The sequence below is a fragment of the Neophocaena asiaeorientalis genome, unplaced genomic scaffold, assembly GCF_003031525.2.
Source record: "Neophocaena asiaeorientalis asiaeorientalis breed wild unplaced genomic scaffold, Neophocaena_asiaeorientalis_V1.1 scaffold109, whole genome shotgun sequence".
Lineage (NCBI taxonomy): Eukaryota > Metazoa > Chordata > Mammalia > Artiodactyla > Phocoenidae > Neophocaena > Neophocaena asiaeorientalis.
Window position 1 is genome coordinate 292,239 of NW_020173946.1, and position 27,961 is coordinate 320,199.

General features: G+C 41.8%; 1 protein-coding gene across 3 annotated transcripts in view; it reads right to left on the reverse strand.

The window, feature by feature from the left end:
* LOC112404727 (A-kinase anchor protein 13-like) overlaps positions 1 to 8,556 on the reverse strand; it is a 300,167-nt gene extending 291,611 nt beyond the window's left edge. For all 3 annotated transcript variants that reach the window (XM_024752831.1, XM_024752829.1, XM_024752827.1), the window contains exon 1: positions 8,352 to 8,556. The gene's annotated coding sequence lies outside the window, so the exon portion shown is untranslated. The remainder of the gene's footprint in view (positions 1 to 8,351) is intronic.
* Between the last annotated feature and the right edge of the window lie 19,405 nt (positions 8,557 to 27,961).

Consider the following 27,961-nt stretch of genomic DNA (forward strand, 5'->3'; position numbering starts at 1 on the left):
GATTGAATCCAACAATATATAAAAATACATCATGATGGGGACTTCCCTGGTGGTCCAGTGGGTAAGACTCCGCACTCCCAGTGCAGGGGATCTGGGTTAGATTCTTGGCTGGGGAACTAGATCCCACATGCATGCCACAACTAAGAAGCTGACATGCCACAACTAAGCTGGTGGCACAGTGGTTGAAATAAGTAATAAAGAGATTTTTAAAAAATACATCATGACCAACTGAGGATTATCAAAGGAATACAAGGCTAGTTCAACATTCAAAAATCAGTGCAATTCACCATATCTACAAAGTAAAGAAGAAAAAACGTTTATGATCATCTCAATACATGCAGAAGCCTGTGACAACATTCAGTATCCATTCATGACAAAAACTCTCAGCAACAATTCACCATATCTACAAAGTAAAGAAGAAAAAACGTATGATCATCTCAATACATGCAGAAGCCTGTGACAACATTCAGTATCCATTCATGACAAAAACTCTCAGCAAACTAGAAACAGAACTTTCTCAACTTGATAAAGGACATCTTTACTACTACAAAAACAAACAAACTATAAAGATCATCATGTTAATTGTGAAACAAATGTTTTCCCCCTAACATCAGGAAAAGATGTCCACTTTCAAAACTCCTCGTCAACATCATACTGGGCATCCTAGCCAGTTCAATAAAGCAAGAAAAAGAAATAAAAAACATACAGACTACAAAGGAAGAAATCAAACTTCCTGTATTGGCCACTGACATTACTGTCTATAAAGAAGATCCCAAGTGAGTTTAGCAAGGTTTTAAGACACCAGGTCGGCATACAGAATTCAATCCTGTTTCTACATACTAGCAATGGACAACTGGAAATTGAAATTTTAAAAGCATCATTTACAAGAGCACCAGAAAGCATGAAATACATACTAACCTTACAAAATATGTGCAAGATCCATTTATTAAAAACTACAGGCTTCCCTGGTGGCACAGTGGTTGAGAGTCCGCCTGCCGATGCAGGGGACACGGGTTCATGCCCCGTCCGGGAAGGTCCCACATGCCACGGAGCAGCTGGGCCCGTGAGCCATGGCTGCTGAGCCTGCGCGTCCGGAGCCTGCGCTCCGCAAAGGGAGAGGCCACAACAGTGAGAGGCCTGCGTACCACAAAAAAAAACAAACTACAAAACACTAATAAAAACTTCAAAAAAGGTCTAAGTAAATAAATATAACATGTTCATGACTCAATATCATTAAGCTGTCAATTCTCCCCTAAGTAATTTACAGATTCAATGCAATGCCAATCAAAAATCTCAGCAGGATTTTTTATATATATCAACAAGCTGATTCTAAAATGTACCTGAGGGAATTCCCTGGTGGTCTAGGGGTTAGGAGCCCTAGACTTTCACTGCCGGGAGCCTGGGTTCGACCCCTGGTCGGGGAACTAGGATCCCACAAGCCACGCGATGCGGCCAAAAACTAAACAGATATAAATTAATTAATTAAAAATTAAAATAAATAAAATGTCCTTGGAAAGGCAAAGCACCTATAATACTCAAAAACAATTCTGAAAAATAACACAATTAGAGAACTCATACTACCTGATTTCAAGACTTAGTATAAAGCTACAGTAATCAAGAGTGTGGTAATGGAAAAATGAAAGACACAGATCAATGGAACAGAATACAGAAACAGACCCACACATATATGATCAACTGGCTTTCAGCAAAGGTACAAAGGTAATTCAATAGAGAAAGATGTCTTTTCAAACAAAACTGCTGGAACAACTAAACACCCATATGCAAAAAAAATAAGTCCTAGCCACGGCAATCAGAGAAGAAAAACAAACAAAAGGAATACAAATTGGAAAAGAAATAAAACACCAAAAAAAAAACCCTCTGAATTATAAAAATTCTAGGAGAAAATGCAGGGGCAAGTCTTTGCACTCTCAGATGGGGCAATAATAAGAAAGCAATCAACTCTAATTCAAAAAGCTTAAAACTCCAATTCAAAAAGATACATGCACCCCAATGTTCATAGCAGCACTATTTACCAGAGTCAAGAAATGGAAATAACCCAAGTGCCCAATACATACACAATGGAATATTACCCTTTTTTTATAAATTTTAATCAACTATAAAAAGATATATGGAGGACAAATAGGGAAAGTTGAATATGCACTGAATAATTCTATAGAACTGTTCATTTTTTAGGTGTTATTATATTTGGTTACGTAGAACAAGGATTAGCAAACTTTTTCTCTAAAAAGTGAGATAGTAAATACTTTCTGCTTTGTGGACCACAGGGCGTCTCATAACTGTTCTGTCAGTGTAGCACCAAAGCAGTCACAGACAATATGTAAACAAAGGAGCACTGCTGTGCCCCAATAAAACTTTATTAATTAAAAAACAAATGTTCATTGCAGCTCTATTTACAATAGCCAGGACATGGAAGCAACCTAAATGTCCATCGACAGATGAATGGATAAAGAAGATGTGGCACATATGTACAATGGAACATTACTCAGCCATAAAAAGAAACGAAATTGAGTTATTTGTAGTGAGGTGGGTGGACCTAGAGTCTGTCATACAGAGCGAAGTCAGAAAGAGAAAAACAAATACCGTATGCTAACACATATATATGGAATCTAAAAAAAAGATGGTTCTGAAGAACCTAGGGCCAGGACAGAAATAAAGACACAAACGTGGAGAATGGACTTGAGGACACGGGGAGGGGGAATGGTAAGCTGGGACGAAGTGAGAGAGTGACATGGACATATATACACTACCAAATGTAAAATAGCTAGCTAGTGGGAAGCAGCCGAATAGCACAGGGAGATCAGCTCGGTGCTTTGTGACCACCTAGAGGGGTGGGATAGGGAGAGTGGGAGAGAGATGCAAGAGGGAGGAGATATGGGGTATATGTATATGTACAGCTGATTCACTTTGTTATAAACCAAAAAAAAAAAAAAAGGCAGTAGGCCAGATTGGCCTGAGGGCCATAGTTTGCAGACAAAACTCTAGTGACAGAGGGCGGAGTAGTGGTTGCCTATAGCAAGGTAGGCAGCAGGGTGAGGGCTCAAGGCAGAACTGTCTGGAAAGCAGAAAGGGAACTTTCTGGAGTGACGGAAACATTCTATACCTTGATTGTGTTGTTAAGTTACATGAGTGGATACATTTGTCAAAACTCATCAAACTCCATATAGTTAAAATGGATGCATTTTATCATATAAACAATAACTCAGTAAACCTGATTTGTTTAAAAATGTACTCTTTTCAGGTGACAGCATCAATGATGTGAAAAGCATGCCCTTTGGAGCCAGAATAATCTGAGTTCAAATTTTAGTTTAGTTCAAATTTAACAACTATGTGACCCCTGTCAAATCACTTTTGAGGGTGTTTCTTCCCCTTAAAATGGGTTAATAATTCCTGCTTCATAGGTTGGTTTCAAAAATGAAATAAATGTATGTAATACATTTATGTAATGTATGTAATAATAAATGTATAACATCTGGCACATAAGAGGCACACTCCCTGATTTTTTAAGCTTTTAAAAAATAATTTAAGAAAATGAGTCAGTAAAGATCAGACAACTACACTAGCTTCTTTTGTACTCTTCTGAAACATTCTGACATTCTTTGTTCAGTGTTTACTGTGGTTTCACCTGACTTCAAGCACTGGCATCCAATGTCAGTTCCCGTGATTTCAGAGTAACTTGGGTCTCACAGCAAGCACTGAGTTTAGAAAAATACTCCATGACAAATATGTTATAAAAGGAAATCTGAGAAGAGCCAAAAGTAAGAAGTATCCATTTTCACAAGTAAGGAGAATGGCAATAGAAATGGTATAATATTTATAAAGAAAAACCAATAAACTTAGTTGGATGTTTTCTCCTTTTATAGACTAGGATTTGAATTTTATCCAAACCAGTAGCCAACCAGCAAAACTACAAAATGACAAAGCATCTGTATAGTGCTTTATCTCGAGCGTTTCTCATGACAGTAGTGGTAGTAGGTAGGATGACAATATCAAATTTGTTCTTATTTTATAAGTAAGGATACTAAGTCTGAGACAGATGAAGTGGCCTGCTCAAGGACACACTGCCAATAATTGGCCAAGTTCAGATGTGAAGTCAGCCATGTGGCCCCGTATCATATGCCTTCAGTAGACATCACCATCGGAGAGTTATCTTGGGTTTGTGAAACTCTACATAACTCCTAGGTGCTGTTCTCTTGCTTGACATCTTTGGCTGTCTAAAAGACTAATTCATTACAGTGTGACATACTTAATTCCTAACCGTTCAGGAATAACTAGCCTTTTGAAGTGGTAAAGACTATTTTTGTGGCCGAATATGGGCTTAAGACAGGATCATAAGTGAAAATTCAAAAGGACTGATTTCTGGGACTTCCCTGTTGGTCCAGCGGGTAAGACTCTGCACTCCCAATGCAGGGGGCCCAGGTTCGATCCCTGGTCAGGGAACTAGATCCCACGTACATGCCGCAACTAGAGTCCGCATGCCACAACTAGAGTCCTCATGCCGCAACTAAGACCTGGCACAGCCAAAATAAATAATAAATAAATAAATATCAAAAGGACTGATTTCTAATAGAAGAGCCTACAGAGTGACATAAATTGTAAATCCCTCACACCATCTCCTTCTCCCCATCCCAATACCCACATCACACACACTGATATCCACACCTTCCCCACGCTCTGAACACAGCTCTGAAGAGGTAAAAAAGGAAAACACACCATTGTCCCATACAAGTATTCGTAACAATCACAGTATCTCAGTATCAGGTCTACTGGTCCATTCTCTGAGCAAGGACTGACAAAAAATGGGTTATCTACCCATCTTCTACTTATATGTCCCAGTCAACTGAGAGGTGGACCACAAGACCATAAATGTGAAGACATATGAATGAAACAAACTTCCTTCCACGAACAGCTTCCTTCTCTCCCCCCCACTTACAGTGGGGTAAGACAGCCCGACAGTGACTCGGGAGCACTGCTTCCGAATGGATGCCTGTCCCCATCAGTAATAACCAAGTTTATTCAAGCACACTTCAATGTTAACTTTAAAAGAGGGGATTATCAAAAGTCCAAGTGTGTTCATCTAGCTTTGTCAACTTTCTTTTTTTCCTCAATATGTGAGTCTGGTCAAATATAATTTTTAAAGGTTTACTACAATCCTTCATGGTTAACTTTTTGCCCTTATTTTATAAGAAAATAAATGGAAAGATGAGATTCAATATACAGAAATGTCCATGACAGGTTAATATTTCTAGAATGTATTTATTCCACTTGGTATTCTGAATATTCTAAACAAAGCTGGTATAACTGATTTAAATCACTGTTTCCTTCCACAAATGGTGGCACCTCCAAAAGTGTTATCTTGAAGGGGAAGTAAATGATTTGCTCAAGTCTCTGAATTGTACTACTGCTATATTAACCCACAGTCCAGTCCCATCTTAATCAAGTTTGAGAAACGTAGTCATAATCAATGCCTGTTATTTTTCAAAATTAAGGTAAAATAAGGAAGAAAAGCTGGAATTAAATAACTCAGATATTCTATTACAAATGTTGAAAACAACCCATCTCTAACGATTTCCTAAACACTATAAATGCATAGAGTTCTATCCTACAGAGACACTCTGCAAAGCCCACTCAAAGACTAAGAGCTGACTGAGAAGATAAAACTGCTGTTTTCTATTAACATTCAGTTCAACCCACACCTTTAAAAAACTGCATTTAAGACTCTCAATTCTCAGAAGCATTCCCCCTTTACGAAACAGACAGCTAAACCACTGTTCTCAGAAGCATCAGACTTCTAAAAATGCTTTAACTCATACAAAAATTATCCAAATTATTGTCATTACAGGTAACAGGCACCTACTTAATGTTTGGCACACTATGAAGTACGTCACATAGTTTCATTTATTGCTAAGAATGCTGTAAAGTATGTTACTATACCTTACACAGTAGGAAACTGAAGCTCTGAGGGGATAAGTGACCTGCTCAAGGCTACCCAACTAGTCAATGGAAGGGTGGGGATTTGAACTCAAATTTACCTAATTCCAAAAAATGTACATTCTTCTAAACTGTGCTACCTCCCCATTTCACAACAGAGATATGAACAGGCAGAGGAGTGAATGGATTAGTCCAGCAGTCTTAATCATTTCACCAAAAAAGGGAGAAATTTTCTCGATTAGAACCACTTTCTGAAATCCATAGCGCACTATTTAAACCTCAATTCTTTTCAAGAAGTAATTAACAGGTTAAAAAGAAAAGTTAGAAATCCTTATAAAGTACACTAAATTTCATCACAGATCTGCAAGTGAGCTGCCATGTTTAACAAGTCCCCAGAGTTAGTGGTTCTCTGGGTACCACACTAGGGTGAAGTACCAAGCACTTCACCCAGTTCAAATGCATCCTGAGCACCTGAGCTGTGTTAAGACTCCTTCCTGGCACAGAGGCACAAAGCTAAGACCCATCACAGCCCTCAGGGAGTTAACAGGCTAGAAGAGGAGTCCATTTATACTACATATGCAGTTACTATTAGTCAGGCAAAAAAAATGAAGTGTGAGAAATCCTAAAACAAAAGTATGTATAACATGCTATCAGAGAGGGAAAGCAACTGGCCTACTTGTCACATGTTCTAAGTAGTATTTGTTTACATTTTGTCTCTCCCTGACAACGCCTTCCAACCTCTGTCACCGTCCCTCCCCACAACCGCCCCACACACAGGTACACACAGTACACACAACCACACAACCAGAAAGGAAAGCCCTAAGAGCAAGGATTATGATTCCTAAAAGTGACCTTGTTGTTGTACTTTAAAAATACAAGCTTATGCCATTAGGACATTTTTCTTTAGCTTTGTCAGGTGAAGTAAGTCGCTTTTCCAAAGCAAAATTAGGCCAACCTAACCAGGAAAACCTGGGCAACACTTCACATTACTCACTGAGCAGGAGAAACCAATCAATGCATATTGACCCACACCATATTTCTCAAATTTTTCTTGTTAATTTACCAGATGGCAAAGGGATATACAACTGATAGGAACACATTCTGGTCATTTTGTTCCACCACGCAATCTGACAGACATTTAGGCTTGTTCCACCGAAGGGATTTAAACAGAATCATTCTCACATCATAAGGCAAATGAACTGAATTCAGCAGAACCAATGCACCCAAAGCCTGACAACAAGGCTTGTACTTCTTGCAGTCTGCAAATCCCCTAGAGACCACGAAAGCCTACAGGACTGTAACAATGATTTATCTCAGCTGATCACAACTCTGATCACTCACAACAGCTGATCCTTTACAAACTTGCAAAAAATGATCTTTCCAAAACTGCCAGCATTTATCCTGATCTGGGCAATCCAACGGTTTAAAAAAATAAAGTTACTTATGAAAATAAAACTGGGGGGGGGGCTGTTGAATAAGTAAAAAAGGCACACGGCTTTTTCCTTTGGTTCTATATGCCTGGGGCAACAAACTCTCAAAATAACTTCACTGAGGAGTGTAAAAGTTAAGACGAACACCAAAATATTGCTCAATCCAACTTACATTGTTAACTCCTGAGTTCACAGTAAGATCTAGAAACTTAAATGTGACGGAATCATTTTGCTGTAAGAACTAGTTCAAAAAAAAAAAAAGCCAATCCTTTTTTCTGATAGAAAAACTCTTGAGGATTTCCCCCACATTATTTTAAAATCTTAACATACGAGTTGACTTTGGGGGGGGAGAAGGGAGGAAGGGAGAGGGGTTCAATAGCCATATTTATCCAAAAAAAAGTTTGGTTTGGTCTCAAAGTATGTTTGCATCTGAACTCAACAGAGCTGAGCCCATGGCACGGTCCCAAAGCGCGTCCCCTCGGGCTGCACGTCTCCGACCCGCGCGGGTGCCCCGGCCGCGCCCCCGGGAACAGGCGCTGAGAGCGCCCCCCTAAGACGGGTAAGGCCCGGCGTGTTTACCGCTCGCGCCGGCCCCCGAGAGCCGCTCCCTCGCGGCCGCAGCACTTGTTCGCCGACTCCCGGACGGGAGGGACCCGTGGAGCAGACGCAGCTACTACCGCGGCCCCCGCTCCCATAGGAGCCGACCGGGAAGGCCGGGGGTCCAGGCACCTGAAGGGGCATGGCGGCCGTGCCCCCCACTCCGGGAGTGGAGGCGGCCCCGAAGTTGGGCTGCGGGAGCGGCAAAGCGCGCCGCGGCCCCGGGGCAGACAATGCGTGAAGGGGGCCGCGGAGGGAAGCGGGGGCTGCAGAGCAGGGGGGAAAAACAGGGGGAGGGCCCCGCCCTCCCCACCCGCGACCCCTCCTCAAATCACAAAACTTCCCCCAACTCCGCCAACTAAGTTGCGCTCTCACCGTGAGGCGCCCGGGGCTCCCCCGCGGGCCGAGCCGGAGCAGCTCCGCACCTTCGCCGCGGAGAAAGACAATAGGCAGCCGCTCCTCCGGCGGCAGAGGCGGTGGTGGTGGCAACGGCTTGAAAGTGCGGCGGCAGAGGCGAGGAGAGGGCGCGGCGACGTCGGCGGAGCCTAGGAGCTTCACCTCGGCGGCTCCGGTTCCCTGCTGTCCCTACAGCCTCAACGAGCCCGCGCATGCGCCACAAGCTACTCGGGGATGGGCGGGGCACCCGGGGAGGGCCGTAACGCCTACGAGCTCTCCTGTGAGTAAGCGCGGAGCCGCGGGCCGCGAGCCGGGGTTGCACAGCAGAGCTGCCCATCAAGCTCCGTGAGACCAATAGGAAGACACCTGGGCGGTCCCCTCGGGTTGCTAAGGAAGGCTGAGGTTGACCGCAGCTGCGTCGCTGCGGCAAAGTGATCAAAGTCGGGTGGCTGGTAGAGGTGCCGACTGAAATGCTCACCCACCCTCTCCTCTGCTCCCTGACTCCGGAAGACTCCCTTCCTCTGTGTAACGGTGCTTACCTGAGCTGTAGCACTTACCGTAACACATACTGAAATGATTTACTCCTCTGTTTCCCTCCACTTGAAATCAGAAAGTGGGGTCTTTTCTGTGTCCAGTGCCTGAGAGAGTCGTTGCTAGGTATTCAACAAGTGTTGTTGGATGGATGGATGGATGGATGGATCTATGGTGGCATCAGGATTGTGACAGGGCGTTCCATAAACTTTCGGCTTCTCGATCAGCGCAAAATCAGACAATCTGCAAGTTGCATGGACCTCAGGAATCACCTGGTGGCTTTTGAAAAGCAAAATGTGGTCTGTTAATACACGAATAAACTCATTTTGATAGTTGTGTGTTTATTTTAATGTGTATTGGAGGAAAATGCCTTTCACATCAAAAGACTATTTCATTGATGTTATCTTAGATAAGCTGTAAAAAAATGAATCTACTTAAAGAAAAAAATTAAGTAAAAAGTTTACGTTATATATAAAGTATATATGTACTTATACTTCACATAAGTTCAAAAACGTGCAAATTGATAGTAATCGAAGTAAGAACAGTGGTTACCTAGAGGGAGAAGCATTATTGGCTGGGAAGGAGAAGGGCAGGTGCTGGGCAAGTTCTGTATTTTGATCTGTATGGTAAATAACAAAGGTATAGACTTATGTGAAAATTCATCCAGTGTACAATTAAGATTAGTGCACTTTACACAGGTTACACATGTATTTTATATTAATTTAAAATACTTATATAGGATATGGCCCCCCAAAATGTCAAGATGCAAAGGACTATCTTTTGGGAAACCTGATCCAGCCAAGCTCCCTACCAGTGACTGACTACCTGAGAGGGGCTACTTGTGAATACTTACTGCCTGCATCAGGCACTTTCATTGTTGTTTGGCTCTAAATCTTAGAAGTGCTCCTAGCCTTGAGAAGAAACTTGCTTCCCTGTAAGTGAACCTGATTCTCACATATGTTTTCTTATTTCAGCCTCACAGAATGGAAAACCAAGGCCAAACATTTCCAGTGCTTCATGTGAAATTATTTCCCAATCACCTTATTATTCTCTCCTCCATACTCACTCTAATCTGTCCTGTCAATATTTGAAAGGTGGCCCAGAGAGAAGAGACTCCTAGATCTTAGTCCTGACTCTGTCCCAAAGAAGCCCACCCTGAGCAGGTCACCCCTTCTCAAAGAACTTCAGTCTCCTGTAAAGCAAGAGGACTAACCTAGAAAATCTCTTGGACCCTAACACGTGAAAACCCTATGGTCTTCTTCTGGAGCAAAGCAGCAGCAGACAAGATACATGTTGTCTTTCAAGTGACTGCTGACAACAACATTCCCTGCTCCCAGCCTCAGCAGGATTTATACCTTCCCAGTGAGCTGCAGAAAAGGTCGAGAGTCCAGCATTTTTCAAAGTTTACCATGCCTACAAATCACCTGGGACGTTTTGTTAAATGTGGATTCTGACTCAGTAGGTCTGGGGTGGGATCTGGGATTCTGCATTGCTAACAGACTCCCAGGTGATTCTGATGCTGCTGGTCTGGGACCCTGCTTTGAGGGGCAAGGGTCTACTCTACATTCCCCAGACAGCTAAACCCTCTGTCTTCCTGGGAAGTCCTAAGTAGTTATCTACATGATTGGCACATTCTCATCATCCAGGCACCAGCTCTAATGTCCCTCGTCAGAGAAAACATCTATCTAAAATGATTCACTCTCACCTACTCCCTCTCATTCATATTACTCAAACCTATTCTCAGCATTTATTCCGGTCTGAAGGTATCTTATTTACGTGTGGTTACGGGCTCTCTCCCCCACTGTAATGTAAGTTCCCTAAAGTCTTTTTTGTTTACCCCTCTCTCTCCTACACCTAACAGAGTCCCAGTGGGAACAGCAGGCACTCAGAAGTTTCGCATGAATGAATTTGTACAGAAGGAGCTACTGTGAGGTGCCCTCAAACTGACAGTCCCTGATACTAAAGACTTGTTCTTCCAAGGGACACCAAATGTCTCTATTCAGTGTGCCCCATTTCACCAGAAAGAGATTTGGGGTTTAGTAATTCTCTCACTTTTCCTGAGCAAGTTTTCAAGCCAGGAAAGATACCAGGGCCTTATCAAGCAGCAGTAGGATTTTGTATCTCTCAACTATCTCTAACCTGTCTTTCCAGTCAACTTACAGTTCTCCAATTGATTTACATAGGTTATAATACCTATAACTCTAACAAGAATGAACCCCATTTTACAGAGTCCCTGGAAATTACCAAAGCAAGGAAAAAACAAAATCAACACAGATGTAAGAACATGAATTTCTCTGGAGACCCATGGTCCCTAAAATGTCTACTTTGGTAAAAGAAGGAGTGCTGGAACCAACTTGCCTCGGGGCTCTTGTTTCATAGCAGTGGACTGTTTATTCCTCTCACAGTACGAATAGTACCCTGCTGTTGCCTTAAGTAACTTTCACTTTCAGCCCCTTGCTTGGGTGAAGCCAACTCCACCACAATCTCAGTTCCATGCTTTAGCATACCATCAACCCTGAGCCAATCAATGCATCCTATCTGCAGGTCAACAATTATTAGTTCAGAGTTAGGCACATGACCCCAGACTGGCCAATTAGGGGCAATAGGAGTAAATTCTACCCTCTGTTTGAACTATCGGGGTAGCTGACATTTTCTCAACTAGAAACTGGAAGATAGGCTTATCAGCTGTCTCTGCCATGAGGACAGAATCTCTTCACATGGAGTCAGCACAGTAGAAAGGTAGAGAAATTAAAAACAACGTCTCGGGCTTCCCTGGTGGCGCAGTGGTTGAGAGTCTGCCTGCCAATGCAGGGGACGCGGGTTCGTGCCCCGGTCCGGGGGGATCCCACATGCCGCGGAGCGGCTGGGCCCGTAAGCCATGGCCGCTGAGCCTGCGCGTCCGGAGCCTGGGCTCCACAACGGGAGATGCCGCGGCAGTGAGAGGCCCGCGTACCGCAAAAACAAAAAAACAAAACAATGTCTTGGTGACATTGATTGGACAGCTGAATCCAGCAATTCCTGAAACTAGAACAACACATAGACTTTTCAATCATGTAAGACAACAAACACAGCCAGAGTGGAGATTTCTGTCACTTGCATCCGCAGGAGCTCTAATTGGTACACCACCTGGGAGCAGATGATCCCTGGGCAGTTCTCTGACCTGCTTTCAATTCAGTTAGCAAGTAGCTGTTGAGAGTCTACTGTGTTCCAGGCTGAGGCTTGGTCCTGGGATTCAGGATGAAGAGCATTGTTCTTGTCTTTAAGGAACTCTATCAAATGAGGGAAATAGGCAAGCAAGCCAGCAGGAAATCAGAAGTGTAAGTGCACCCCCCCACAGGCAGACGCAGGGTGTTATGGGGCATAGAGAGGAATACTTCTACTTAGAGGGTGAAGGTTCAGGGGAGGCATCCAGGAGGAGTGACAGTTAAGCCAGGTCTTGGAGGACAATCCACTGGGTAAAGAACGGTGGTGTAGCTAGGGCACGAGGCTTGGGAGTGTGTGCACAGGTAGCAGAGGCCATTCCCAGGAAAAGGAAGAGGCAATCCAAAGACACCAAGGTATCAGAAACACAACACACACAAAAACTGGAGCAAGAAGGGGTAAGAGATAAAGCTGAAGGAAAGAAGTGAGCCAAAGTCAGGTTACACTGCTTTGCTAAGGAGTATGGCCTTTATCCTGAAAGGCCAAGAAGAACCTTCCAAGGATTTTAAGCCATAGAACCAGGATGAAAACAGATTTTCATCTTGAAAGGTCACCCACACACCACGTGCTTAAGCTGAATTTAAGTGGAGGATGAGGATGAGAGTAGGGGACAGGAGAATCTCTAAGAGAAACCTGGCTCCAGGGAGGAGGTTTTACAGTCCAGAGCTAAGTTTTCACTTCTTCAGTGACAAAGAGAACCTTTCTTCCTCAGTGTCAAGCCCAAAGCTGTCCAGTAGAAATATATGGTGATCCACATATGTGATTAAAATTTTCTAGTAGCAACATTTCAAAAGTAAAAAGAAACAGATGAAATTAATTTTAAAGATATTGTATTTAACCAAACATATGACAAACATTGTAATTTCAACACGTGATACCTACAAAAATTTATGAATGAGGTATTCCGTTTTATCATACTAAGTCTTCAAAAGAATCCAGTGTGTGTTTTACACTTAAAACACATCTCAATTCAGTCTAGCCTTGTTTCAAATGTTTAAAGATCACATATGGCTGTGACTACTATACTGGACAGCACACTTCAGGTTGATTGATTCTGATAGAGCATCCCTGTGGGAGTTTGTTCCAAACCTTAACGTGTGTCTGGGCCATAATGCCATCACTATACCTCATTCACTTGCACTGTCTCATTTATTTTTCACGTCCCTGGGCTGGTGCTGTTATTCACCTTTTTTTTTTTTTAATTGGGATATAATTGCTTTACACTGTTGTGTTAGTTTCTGCTGTAAAACGAAGTGAATCAGCTATACGTATGTATATATATATATATCCCCTCCCTCTTGGACCTCCCTCCCCCCACCCCATCCCACCCATCTAGGTCATCACAGAGCACCGAGCTGAGCTCCCTGCACTACACAGCAGGTTCCCACTAGCTATCTCTTTCACACACGGTAGTGTATGCATGTCAATCCCAATCTCCCAGTTCATCCCACTCGCCCCTACCTCATGTCCATATGTCAGTTCTCTACGTCTGTGTCTCTATTCCTGCCTTGCAAATAGGTTCATCTGTACCATTTTTCTAGATTTCACATATATGCATTAATATATGATATTTGTTTTTTTCTTTCTGACTTACTCTGTATGACAGACTCTAGGTCCATCCATGTCTCTATGAATGACCCAATTTCATTTCTTTTAAGGCTGAGTAATATTCCATTGTATATATGAGCCACATCTTCTTTAACCATTCACCTGTCGATGGACACTTAGGTTGCTTCCATGTCCTGGCTATTGTAAATAGTGCTGCAATGAACATTGTGGTATATGACTCTTTTTGAATCATGGTTTTCTCAGGGTATAAGCCCAGTAGTGGGATTGCTGGGTCATATGGTAGTTCTATTTTTAGTTTTTTAAGGAACCTCCATACTGTTCTCCATAGTGGTTTTATCAATTTACATTCCCATCAACAGTGCAAGAGGGTTCCCTTTTCTCCACACCCTCTCCAGCATTTATTGTTTGTAGATTTTTTGATGATGCCCATTCTTACCGGTGTGAGTGATACCTCACTGTGGTTTTGATCTGCATTTCTCTAATAATTAGTGATGTTGAGCATCTTTTCATGTGTCTCTTGGCCATCTGTATGTCTTCTTTGAAGAAATGTCTATTTAGGTCTTCCACCCATTTTTTTGGTAAAAGTAACTCGGGCTTAGAGAGATTAAATAACTTGCTCCAAATCATAGCTACTAAGTGACACAACTTAGCTTTCAAAGGTCAAAAACTAAGGGAAAGTTGCTAAATCCACTTTAGAATAGCACACTGGCTAGGTCTTCCCTCACTCGGGCTCTCTCAGCTCCTCCCCTCCCCTTCTCCATTTAGGACTGTGAGTGTTCAGCCCAACTACAGAGTAAGTGCTCAGTAAACAGCTGTTTAAGCAACCAGTTCCTTGTTCAGAATATATTCCTGTAATACGTATCAGAATTCTACAGGCACAAACACAGCAATAGCAAAAGAATAGATTAGAGCTATATGCTGGATTACACATCAGTGCATAGTAAATGGCATTTATCATTATGATTATTACCAGCTCAGGACCTTGATGTACGTTCATTGCAAATAGTCCTCCAGAAAGATTATGCTTGTTTACCTCCCTGCTGTTAGGGTGTTAGAGTGCTTAACCTCTCTGATTTAAGTTCTTCTTGTATTAGACAGAAAGACCAGGACTTTAGAAGCATCCAGGGTTGGCTTTAGATCCTGGATGCTCAAATTCTTTGTTTGTAAATTGGTCACCCCCACCCAATAGCCACATAATGATAAATGCATAAAAACAACCTGTGCATAGCCCTTAGCACATTGCCTGGCACAGTGCAAGTGCTCTGCCTGCTTTAACTCCCTCCTCCACTTCTCCCTTTGTAGATAATAAGAAAATCACACTCTAGGAGTAAACCTGATCATGCAGAATTAGTGCTATTTAGCGAAATTCAGGGAAACATGGACCCTGCCACAACTGTAATAGAGAATTTCCAACAAAAAGTGCATATTGACCTCTCCAATAGTTGTGACAGCCATCTAGTCTCCTGCCCCCGAACGGTTTCCCAGCCTTTAATTAATATAGGCCAGATGTACCACTTAGTGATAGAACGATTCATTTAATTGCCGAAACCCTTTCTTTTCTCCATAATGAACTTTCCAGCAACAGGTTTGCTAAAGGCTGCTCATGGGATAAAATTAAGCTTCTAAAGTCATTATATTTCCCATGGTAGAAGAGTTAGGCGGTGGCTGGGTTGATAGAACGAAGGGAATCACAAAAGCCTTAGGATTAAGGGAACACTGCCCTCAAAAAATGTTATTGCCATATTTCTCAGTCAGGAGTCAAGGGGATTTAATTTTAGGGTCCAGAGATTCTCTCTATATAACTGTAAAAGAAAACCAGACTCACTTTTGGGGGTTACATAATTTTGATTTGGTTAGGTTTGGTTTGGTGTTTGCTTTAAACGTAGGTTCCAGTTTGGAGAAGATGGGGACTGTTATTCTGATTCCAGAGAGATTTATGGGCTGGCTCAAGGACTGCACATTTCATCCTATTGCTTTTTTCTTTGTGCCTGGTCTTTTCCAGTTTATTCAGCTGCTCTCATAATTATCCCCAATTATTTATAATGGAGGGTTTCTGAAGCTGGAGTTAAAGAAACACCATGGTTTTTTTTGAGCCTTAAACACTATTTAATGGAAAAAGGACTCTAACGATTCATGGGAGGCCTAAACTCAGGTTTTCTTTTATTTTTTTAATTTTTATTGGGGTACAGTTGATTTACAATGTTGTGAAAACTCAGGTTTTCTTGGGCAGATTTTAAAAAAATTTTTCATCTTTGATACAATATTTTTTCCTAAATTGTATGGAGTTTGCAATATTAAAGAAGTCCTTATTCGCACACAAATGTTACCAATAACTACAATTTCAGTACAGCTTAAAACAGCTTTTTTCTTTTCTTTTTTATTTTTGAATGGAACCAACATATCACTTATAACTTTCATCTTTTTAGGTCTTATAGTATAGGTTCCCAGGTACCAAAGTACTTTGGGAAAGACCTGGTCAATAGGATGTAATTGAGTCAGAAGCTTATTTTTTTCCCTACTTTGTATTATCTAATGTACAGTTCATTTTCAAACTTTACCAGTTGTTCCAATAAGGATTTTTATAGCTGTGCTTATTTTTCCCTTAAGTGATCTGATCAAGGCTCATTCATTGCATTTATTAATGGTATCTCTTTAGACTCTCATAATTTAGAAGGGTTTCCCCGTCTTTTTTTCCTTTGGTCTTCCATGACATTGACTTATTTGAAGAGTCTAGGTCAATTGTTTAATAGTTCGTTGCACGATATGTATTTGTCCAATTGGCCCCTCCTTGGTAGAATAGGGTGATTTTTATTTTTGCAAGAATACTACATAGGTGATGTTATATTCTAATATACATGTATGTATATATATCAATACATATATATATAAAATATTAAAATAGTTTCTTTTTCTTTAATGTGATTAATACCTTATATCAATTCACATTGAACCTCTGTAATTGTTAGGTCTTTTTAATTCTGTTCTTAGCTTTAGTTTATTTATTTATTCTAAAATTTTTATATATATTTTTGGCTGTGTTGGGTCTTTGTTGCTGCCTGTGGGCTTTTCTCCAGTTGCAGAGAGCAGGGGCTACTCTTCGTTGAGGTGCACGGGCTTCTCACTGCGGTGGCTTTTCTTGTTGTGGAGCACGGGTTCTAGGCATGGGTGCTTCAGTAGTTGTTTCTCGCGGGCTCTAGAGTGCAGGCTCAGTAGTTTTGGTGCATGGGCTTAGTTGCTCCACGGCATGTGGGATCTTCCCGGACCAGGGCTCGAACCTGTGTCCCCTGCATCGGCAGGTGAATTCTTAACCACTACACCACGAGGGAAGTCCCTAAACTAGTTTCTTTTACAGTGCTCTCCTTAAAACATTGGTTTCTGGGCTTCCCTGATGGCGCAGTGGTTGAGAGTCCGCCTGCTGATGCAGGGGACGCGGGTTCGTGCCCCGGTCCGGGAAGATCCCACCTGCCGCGGAGCGGCTGGGCCCGTAAGCCATGGCCGCTGAGCCTGCGCGTCCGGAGCCTGTGCTCCACAATGGGAGAGGCCACAACAGCGAGAGGCCCGTGTACCGCAAAAAAACCCACCACCGCCACCAACAACAACAAAAAAAAACACATTGGTTTCTGGAGCTCTTCCTAAGAAAAAGCTTTGTCTATTTAAGGGAATATAAGAAATGCTTTATATTCTGTAGTCCTGTCTTCTTGAGGATTCACTGTGCATCGTACCATTACATATTAAGGCTCTAAGAAGAACTGCCTTTAAAAAACCGTTTAGCTTTCTTTAATCCTATATTTCTCAAACTTCTTTCATCATGAAACGAATTTCTCTTGGAAAACGCATTAATATCTCATGTTGCATTAAGCACACATTTTGAGAAACCGTGTCTGGAATCTATTCAATTCATCTTCCAGAAAGAACAGTATAGGTATAATTGAGTCTGAAGCATCATTTACTATTTATCCACTGTTACCAACTGAATGTTTGAGCCTCCTAAAACTCATGTGTTGAAGATATGAAGTGACATAAAGAGGTGGGGTCTTTGAGAGATAATTAGGTATAGATGAAGTCATGAGGGTAGAACCCCCATGATGGGATTAGAGCCCTTATAAGAAGAAGAGGAGACACCAGAGCTTCCTCTGTCCACTATGTGAGGATATAATGAAGAGCAGCCATCTGCAAGCCAGGAAGAGGGCCCTCACCAGGAACCAAATTTTGGACTTCCTAGCACCTTGATCTTGGACTTTCCACTCCCAAAACTGTGAGAAATAAGTGTCTGCTGTTTAAGGTACCCAGTCTATGGTATTTTGTTATAGCAGCCCAAGCTGACTGATAGGCCCACACTGTCCATTTCAGAGAGTCTTGATTCCTCTGTCAGTAAAGAAAGACAGATGCTTCCTAAATCTCATCTCTAACCTAATCCAATAATTGCTGTTAAATTTCTACATGCAGTCCCACTCACTGCAAGTACCTTTTCACTTGGATTGTCTGCTGAACCTCAGAATTTATTCCAAAAGTGAGGTCTCCTTCTCTCCCTCAACTGCTCCATTTCCTGCTTTTCCTTTCCCTCAGTTCCATCTAATCATTTCCAAAATTCTGCCTTGTTCATTCCACAATCTCTTTTACAAATCAAGGCCAAGTTTTCTTTTCTGCTTCTCTCATGTTCAGTCACCATCTCATGACTGAATGATAGCAATAGTCTCCTAATGGGTTTCCCTGCCTCTAATATCTCCCAACTAGTCCATATTTCTGCTATAGAATGATTTCCCTAAAGTACAGCCCTATCTTGTCACTTCCCTGATCAAAAAACTTCAATGGCTCTCAGCTGCTTACAGAATAATACTAAACATTTTAGCAGAGCATCAAAAAATAATTGACTTCTGGTGTCAATTTGCACAAAAATTATAATAGGCTCCTTCTTTACCTAAACCCAAGTTCCCTCTCAAGCTTCTAACTCTCCTTTTAGCCAAATTTTCCAAGAAGTATTTTACTATCCAATCGTCCTGCTTAATATAATTTATTTTGGTCCCCTCTGGAATTTTATTTTATAATTTAAACTTTTTGTTCTATATCTTTAGTCCTTATCCTCTGCTTTCAAACTTAGTCAAGCCTCTATTTTCCTAAAAAATAAATTAAAATTCCTGACACAGATATATTCTTAAGACATCACCCCATCCCTCTTCTTGCCTTCCCCATCATACTTTTTAGCCTACAGTCACTAGTAATTCCATCTCCTCAACATCTGCCCTCATAAGTCAACTTTACTTATGTAAAATATACATTCAATAAATACACTCATTTTTAAGTGTACAATTCAGTGAGTGTGACAAATGTGCCCCTGCTCTTGTCAGTCCTCACCACCACCCATGACTCCAGACAACTTAGATAAGATTTGTCTTCCCTAGGGTTCATTTAAATGGAATCAGAGAGTTTATGCCTTTGGCAAGTATACTGTTTACTGTCATGCAACAAATGATCCCAAAATGTAGGCTAAAATAGCAAAACAATTATTATCTACACAGTTTCTTAGGGTTAGGAATCTGTAAGTAGCTAAGATGGGTGGTTCTGGTTCAAGGACTCTCATGAGGTTGCAGTAAAGCTGTCAGCTGGGGCCACAGTCTCTGGACTAGGGCTGGAGAATCTACTTCCAAATTTACTCTCCTGGCTGTTACCAGAAGATTTCAGTTCCTGACTACTTGGTCCTCTCCACAGAAATGCTCACTGCATGGCTTGTTACCAAGTGAATGAGGAGAAACAGAGAAAGAGAGAGAGACAGAGAGAGAGAAAGAAACAGATAGTAGAAGCAACACTACTTTTTATGACATGGTCTCCAAGTCATGTACCAACATTTCTTATTATATTCATTAGAAGCATGTTGCTAAGTCCAGTCCACATTTAAGAAGAGGGGATTATACAAAGGACTGAATTCTAGGAGATGGGAACCACTGGGGGTCATTTGTAGGCTAGCAATCACAGTCTGTTCTCTGACCTCACATTGATTCACATTCTTCTCACATGAAAAATATCCTTATTATATCCCAAGGCTGAAAAAAATATACTCATCACATCCTAAGGCCTTCAGAAGTCTCCAGACCATTGTAACATCAAAGTCCAGAATTTTATAACTTAAATGAGGTCCAGGTGTGAATGTGGCTCCTCAGATGTAGACCTTAAGTATAGTTCCTTGAGTATAGCTCTTAATCTTTAAACTAATCCTATGAAGTAGCCAAATGATCTGTCCCCTCCTCCAAAGCACACATCCAATGTACAATTGTGAAATAGGCATCAGATATTCGTTATAGATATCCTGTTCAAAAAGGAAGGAACTGGGAGAAACAAAGTCATCACTGGTCCATAGCAATTCTGAAACCCATCTTGGAAAATATTGTGAGTTCCTAGATTCGGACTCAGTCCTATCTCTGCCCAGTAATGGTTCTCATAGCTCTTGGTGCCATTCTCTGTGTTATCTTTCCTTTTTCATGAAAGGTAGCATGTATCTGCAACTAAGTAGTTTCCTCAGTTTGCTTCTGTCTTGTTGAATTTCGAGAGCTCAAAATCCTTTCTACGTTTTGTACTGTTTTCACCTCTTTTAGTCCAAGCTGGTAGTGTTTCTGCTGATATAATTATTTTAAATACTTAGTGGGTCTCCTGTGAATCTTATTGGGGGTCCACTCCATTAAAATAGAGCCACACTCACAAATCTCTTTGATATAGTTCTTCTCTACTTTGGATGTCTATGGAAAGACAATACCCTAAAGCTTCTTAGAAGTCCCATTGTTTGATTAGTCACACCCTTAGCACCATAGACGACTTTTTGTTTGCCTGAACAGTACTGCGAGGCAACACATTTAAGTTTTCCAAGTATTAACAAAGCATTTTACAGACACACACTTGGCTTTGTCTCTGGACCAGGTTTTCCTGGCAGTGCTCTGGATTTGATCTTTTTTCAGAAGCCATTTTAAAATTTTAACATCATTTGGCATCTACAGATGGTGAGACTGTTCAAACCCTTCAGTTCCTTTTTTGTTTAACAATCCTTCCATTAGTTTATCCCTCCCATTTGCATTTTCCCATAAGCTGTAAGAAGAAACTAGCTGACACCTTCAGCACACTGGCTGGAAATTTCCTTAATTTGATCACCCAGTTAATCAGGCACATTTTTTACCACCCACATTACTGCAGACACCAATATTACTAAACTTTCTGCTACTGCACAATGAAGATCCCCTTTTACACAGTTTCTAACAAGCTTTTCTCCATTTTCCTTTAAGCTTTCACTGATGGGCTCTTCGAAGTCCATAATTCTACAAATCGTGTGTTTAAGGCACTTTAAGCTTTCACAAACACTCTCCTCAAAATCCTTACAGCTTTTCTAGTTTGCACTCACTTTGTGTTTCCAAAACAACTTCGACATCTTAGATTTTTATTATATCAGCACCCCATTATTGGTACCAAAATCTGTATTAATTATCTGCTGCTGTGTAGCAAATTACCCATAAACACATCAGCTTAAAACAACAAACACTTATTATCTCACACAGTTTCTGAGGGTCAGGAATTGAGAATGGCTTAGCTGAGTGGTTCTGGCTCAGAGTTTCTCAAGAGGTGAAGCTGTCAGTAGGAGTTATAGTCTCTGAAGACTTAACCAGGGTTGGAAGATCCACTTCCAAACTCAAACCTGTGGCTGTTGACCACAGACTTCAGTTTCTCACCTCATGAGACATTTCACAGGGCTGATCGCAACATGGCTTTCCTCAAGGAAAGTGATGAGAGAGAGAAAGAGAGAGACAGGGAAGAGTGGAAGCTATACCACTTTAATGATTGTCTCCAAGTCACACACCATCACTTCTGTCTTATTCTGTTCATCAGAAGCAAGTCACTAGGTCCAGCCAGACTCAAGGGGAGGGAATGAAATAATGGCATGAATAACCAAGAGGTAGGTTTCATTAGTGTCATCTTGGAGTCTGGCCACCACAGCAAGCTACTTAACCTCCCCTGTGTGTGCATTAATGTCCTCACCTGTAAAATACAAATAACAGTTTTTTACTCACATAGTTGCTGTGAGGTGAAATGAGAGAATAGATACAAAGCCCTTTCGAACAATACCTGGCACCAAGCAAGAAGGTGACTCTTGGCTCTTATTATTGTTTTAAACATGTGAAAGACTCTTAAAACTTTATCTTAGTGCTCAAGTCACTTTCTCTAATGTCTTGGGCACTAGTTTTTCTTTTTTAACTGTCTGGATGACTCCCAGTACCTAAAATATATATGTCCAAAAATAGAATCTTTATATTCATTAAGACTCTTTTGGTTCACTGGCTCAAGAAAAAAAGAAAAAGGAAAATTAAATCCAGAGATAGATTTCAAGCAAGTCTTGTTCTGAGTGATAGGTTTCAAGCAAGTCTTGTTCCGAGTGATTCGATGATGCCATTAGGAGGAATCTGTCTCTCCCCATCACCACCTTCTTTGTCTCTCACCATCTCTTTCTCTTGGCTCTGCTCTCCTCTGTCTTGGTTTCTTTCTCAGGAAACTCTTCTCTCATAGTAACAATATAACTGCCAGATGCTCCAGGCCCCCATTCTATCAGCTTTGTACCCCCAATGAAATGAGAGGTCCTGTATCCCAATACTTTGATCAAAAGTCTCAGGGCTGTCTTTCATTGACGCAACTTTGATCACATGTCCATCCCTGAATCAGTATTGGTGGTACCATAGCACTGCAAGCAGGTCACTGGAGAAGACTTACCTCCCGTATAATCATGTCATCCCCCGGTTTTTGGTGATTTCTTAATCTTACAAACTGCTATGCAAATACAGCTCAAAGTTTCACCGTCCCACCATTATGTTAGTATTCATAATCAATTCTATATAAAGTTATAGAGTCAGCCCTGATGGCCTGGGAGATGAAATGTTCTGATTAGTCAGGTCTGGGTCATGTGTCCACCCATTGAACCACAGATGGTGTCATTTACACCTGAGCCACTTGAGTAGAGGATACAGGATGGGGTGTGTGCTTAAAGGAAAATTGAAGTACCATGGATAGAAAGAAGTGGGATGGATGCTGGGAAGCCAAAATCAACAGATGCCCTTCTCAATCACCTCCCCTTCCAAATTCATTCCTTTCCCTGTATTCCATTCTTCAGTAAAGGTCACCACTTGAACTGAAACCTGCCAAGTCACCTCTAACACCTCCCTCTGCCCTGCCCCAATCATCCAGACTGATGCCAAGCCCTTTTAATTCTTTATCTTCACATGTCCAGAATATGTCCTCTTGTTTCTTCCTTCCCGCCCTTGCTGGTGTGGTTACTGCTACCCAGAATCTCCTCCTACTGCACCACTGCCTGGCTAATTCCACAAGTCTTAAAAGCCAGCTCAAGAATACCACCTCTATGAAGCTCCCAATTTGGGAGGAGTCAGATTAGTCACAGACTTACAGGAAGATAGTTCTGGGTCTCACTTTTATTTGGGAGCTGCTCTCACAGTTAAACAGAGCTCTTAAACCAAGACCTTTGGAGCTTAGGAAAATTTGGAACCAGGTACAAGCTAAAAGCTGGCCCTTCACCTCCCTCTTCTCTCTCTCCTGTCCACACATTCATTTCCCCTCCACAAAGCAAGTGCCTTGCAAATGCTAAAACTGCCTAAATATAGAAACCTATTCATCCAGAACGAAGGCATTGGAGAATGCTTTTAAAATTTCATCTGTGTCTCAACTCATGAAACTTGATTGAAGTTTATGAAAGAACTATTTAATTTTATTTTCTTTCCCCTTTCTGGCTTCTATTCGGATTTGATGGATCTCCGTCACTCTAGCTTGAGGAGGCCCTCCATTAATGCACTTAAATCTTGGCCTGCAGACCCCAGAGGGTGTATAACTCCCAGCTGAGCTGTGACTAGAGCTCCACTTGCGGAGGCCTTGGCCTCAGCGTACATTAGGGACAAAGCTTGTGACACAAGAAACTCTTTAGCTGGGGTAATTTTAGCTGGTCTCTTGAAGTAGATATCAAGTCTATTTGGAAATCTGCTTTCCTCTCTTTATTTTTCTCTTGAAGATCTTCTTTTCTCTCTTTTCAAGTATGATACTACCTCCTGATTTTCTACTTTAAATATTCAGTGACAGAAAGACAGCAGCTGTGTAATACACACACACACACACACACACAAACACACACACACACACACACACACTCATGGGGAGATTGATTTTAAAAGTAAGCTCAAACCTGTCTAACTTCAGCCAGGCTGCCAAATCAGAGAGGAGCCTTCAAAATAACTCTTGTGTTGGGACCTTGCCTGTCTGAGCTGATTGTTAAACATTCCAGCTACTCGTTTGTTTCTGACTTGCTTTCCCAAATGCTTCCATTGAGTTATGCCACTTATCACTTGCTTAGTATGTGACACTTTATCTGCCAAGACAAATGTCATATTAGCAAAGCCTTCCAGTGAATGAGGACAATACAGGATTGCAAGAGAGAAAGTTTGAGCTTTTTCTTTTAATCTACTTTCTAAGTCTGCTTTCCAGATCTTGCCTGCTGCTGAGGTCAGTGGGATTTTTATTTTATGCCCGCGTGTTGTATTTAAGTTACAGAGACAGAGCCTCAGATAAATGGGTCCTGATTGGTAGGATAAACTGCCCTTGAAACTCCAAAACCCTGACAATAAATTTGATCAAAGGAAGTGACAATGATTAAAAACAAATGTTCACAAATGTTGTGGAGCTACCAAAAAATGAGGTCATCAGATTTTCAGGGCACTTCTATAGACTTCTCACAATCATAATATTTTTTTAATTAAATGAACTAAATGCTTTTGAAAGTGAGAAGCTGACAGCTTTGGTCAGGGCCAGAAATAGAAGGCAAGCACAGGGGTGCCTTAAGAGTGAGAGTTTACAGTCGCAAACGGCTTCTGCCAATAAATTTCAGGGCTGGGTTACAGCCCTCCTGCTTTTTCACTCCTGAGGGACCTCTGAGAACTCATTTGTCAGAGTGAAGATCATTGTCTCCAGATTTGGTAAAAATCTCAAAACTCCTGTTCATGATCTGAGAACCATGGACTTAGCTTCGTGGGTGAAAAGAGAGCTAAATGCTCTAGTCATAGTGTTAATATTCCTATTCAAATCCAATCTCCCCCACCCCGAACAGCGTCATCAACACAAAACCAAAATCCCACCTAGCATGTGGTTCTTTGACAATTTTAATTTTTGGAAATGTAATTTTCTCTTTCCTTGGGGTAGGGGTGGTGGGGGTAGGTAGTGTCATGAGTTCATAAAAACAAGTCAAATCTGAGGACATAAATTGTCATGGCAATTTAGGAAAGCAAATCTGATCATGTTACCCTCCTGCTTGGAATGCTTCAAGGACTCACTATACATTTCGTGTTAAAACCAAAAACTGCATAGCTTAGCTCCCCAGACCCTTTGCGATCTGACCTCTGCCCAAATCTCCAGCTGCTGCCCTGGCCTCGCCCCCCACTATCCTCTGGTCCCCTTGGTCAGAACCAGTGGTGATTTCCTACTCTGTGCCTAGGCGTACGCTGTTCCCTCTGCAGGCAGAGCCAATCCCACCTTCCTTCCTCATCTGGTCTTCAGGCTCCCACTTGCCCCCCTCCCCTTCATGCCTTATTTCCCAACACACACACACACACACACACACACACACACACATCCTTCAAGCAGTTCCCGAGAATCCCATTTAGATACTCTTCCCGGGACTTGCCCAGACTCTAGTTTTGCCCTTATAGATCTCATGGCTATAGTCTGATTTGTCTGTTTCCCCCTCTAAACTGAGACCCACAACTCATTTATACATCCCCAGCTACTAGTTCAGTCCCTAACGCAGAACACATGCTTCATCATTTTATGGAATAAAAGAATAATTAAATTGCCCATTTCTGTTTCTGGAACACAGGGAGTATCCCAGAGTGGCCTTCAGTGCATTTCTGATCAATGAGTCCTGTATTTGAAGGAACAGCTGACTCTAGGACTCTCAGAAGGATTTGGGAACACAGAAAGAAGCACAGGTCAGCCCAGGAGATTGGGTGACCACGATCTAATCAACCATGAGCCAGACATTGTCCTGGCGACCTTAACATGTAAGTAGTCTTCTCAACAGCTTTCCGACGTTAAGTCTTGTTTTCTCCATTGTTACAGATGAATAAGCTGCCCAAAGCCTATGCAGACAGGAAGTAACAGAGTTCATTTCCAGATCTTTATGGTTCTAAAATCCTCTTCTCTTTCCATATAGCATGGATGCATAACTCCCTCTTCTTTCTCTAGGAGGATCTGGGTGAGCAGAAAATGTCCTGGTTTCTGTGTTTTGAAAGAAAGAAGCGCAGATTACTGAGACCTACAAGAGCCTAGGTCTGTCTGGGGTTGGAGCACAAGGTGATGCTGACAACCTCTGACCCCAGAATTTACTCACAAAGTTCAGATTCAGAGAGGGAGGTTGACCTGGAGATTATGGGGAGAGCCCAGACCAAGAACAAACTATGACAAACCTTTTTCATTTTGTTTAGATCTCCACAAACCCATGCCATTGTTTTTAGGATAGCACGCAGGCACTGTGTTGACACTACTTTTGGCTAGGCCACGTTGCAGATGTTATCTAATAATGCAAATAAATCTGTGTCTCTGTGCATTACACACACCTTTACTGAGTATCTGGGTACAGTGAAGAAGAGAATTAAACAGGTACGCTGCCACCTACGTGACTGTAGGACTGTCTTCCGCCACAGCAGCCCCAGGGAGATTCAGTCGATAACAACAATTCCAGTGACCTGCCCAGTGGTCTCCCTCAGGCCCAGTAGAACTGCCCTTTCTCCCTAGGGCAGTCCTCTTAGGTCCTCTGGAGTTTGTGAGAGCGGCTGCACCTTGGCAAGTCCTGGCCTGGGATTAATTTGGCAGGAGGTTATCCTGAGACTTCCCTGACTCATATCTTTGGGGCTAACTCTGAGCACCAAGCCCCAGCCCTGCCCTCTTGCTTTTTCTTTGTGCTGACTCACACTGGGTTGGGATTTTATTGTCAGCAGTCATAATTGTGCATGGGTGGAACTTAGATTTTAAAGATGACAGGAGGCCAAGTCTAGGGCTTCTGTTAGCTTTGTTATTCACTGTGTCATTTTTCTTGATTGAAAAGAGGAAGGAAGGCAAGGAGAGAGGATGGGAGAGAGGAAGGAAGGAAAAAAACAAAATAATGAACTCCCCCAACCCACGTTGGAACCTATTCTCTTTCATATTCTATATTTTCTCTAAGCCCTTGGAAAGGCCTTCTCTGGATATAGCTCACAAGAAAAGAAGCCAGATATAGTAGAAAAAGTATGGATTTTGGAGTCAGCATATCTGAATAATTGGGTGATGGTGGGCAAGTTGTTTAACCTCTTTGAACCTCTGTTTCTTCATCTGTAAAACAGCAGTAATAATATTGACCTCGTAGGATCATCATGCTGCTTAGGAATATTGTATATAAAGTGCCTGGCACATTATAAAGCATTTCATAAATGGCGAATATAATTGTTACAGCTATATTTATTAAGTGGCCCTTTGAAGCAGTGAGAACGTGACCTCACAGAGTAGACTGTAAGTTTACATTTCCTTCCTCTGAGATTGTGGCGGATTGTAATACGCTTCCCTTGAGTGGGGTCTGGGCTGTGTCTAGTGTCATGGTGGTTGTAGGGTCCCAGGGACTGACTCAAGCTTGAGAATACCCCGAAACAATCAGTACAGGAGAGAATAAGGCAAAAAATGGGGGGATAAAGAGCTCTGTCAGGCTCAGTGGCCAGCAGCTCTCCCACTTAATCAGCATAATCTTGGGCAAGTTGCTTAAATCACTATAACTTAGCTCTTTTTTCTGTATCTGTCCTTTTGGGTTGTCTTGAGGATTAGAGGAGGTCACACATGTAAAATGCCTAGCACAAAAAAAGTGCTTAGTAAAAAAATATCTCAGATGTTAAGGAGACACAAGTTGAAATGTATGAAATTCAAGTGAAGTTGGGCATAGACTTTGGAGCAATACTGCCTTGTTCAAATCTGATTTCCCCTACTCTTGGCTTCATTTTCTCATCTGTAAAATGGGTATAATAATAACTTCCTTACCTGTATTTATTGCATACTTTTGTTATGAAGAATAAATGAGTTAATACACATAAAGCAATTTAGAACATGACTTGGTATATGGCCAAATACTATATAAATATTTGTTAAATCGATAGAAGGGCCAGTGCTGGGACCAGAACAGAACACAAAACCAGAATAGTAGAAAACAAAGTTGGTTGACCCTGGACCAGAATGGGGCATAAAGAACA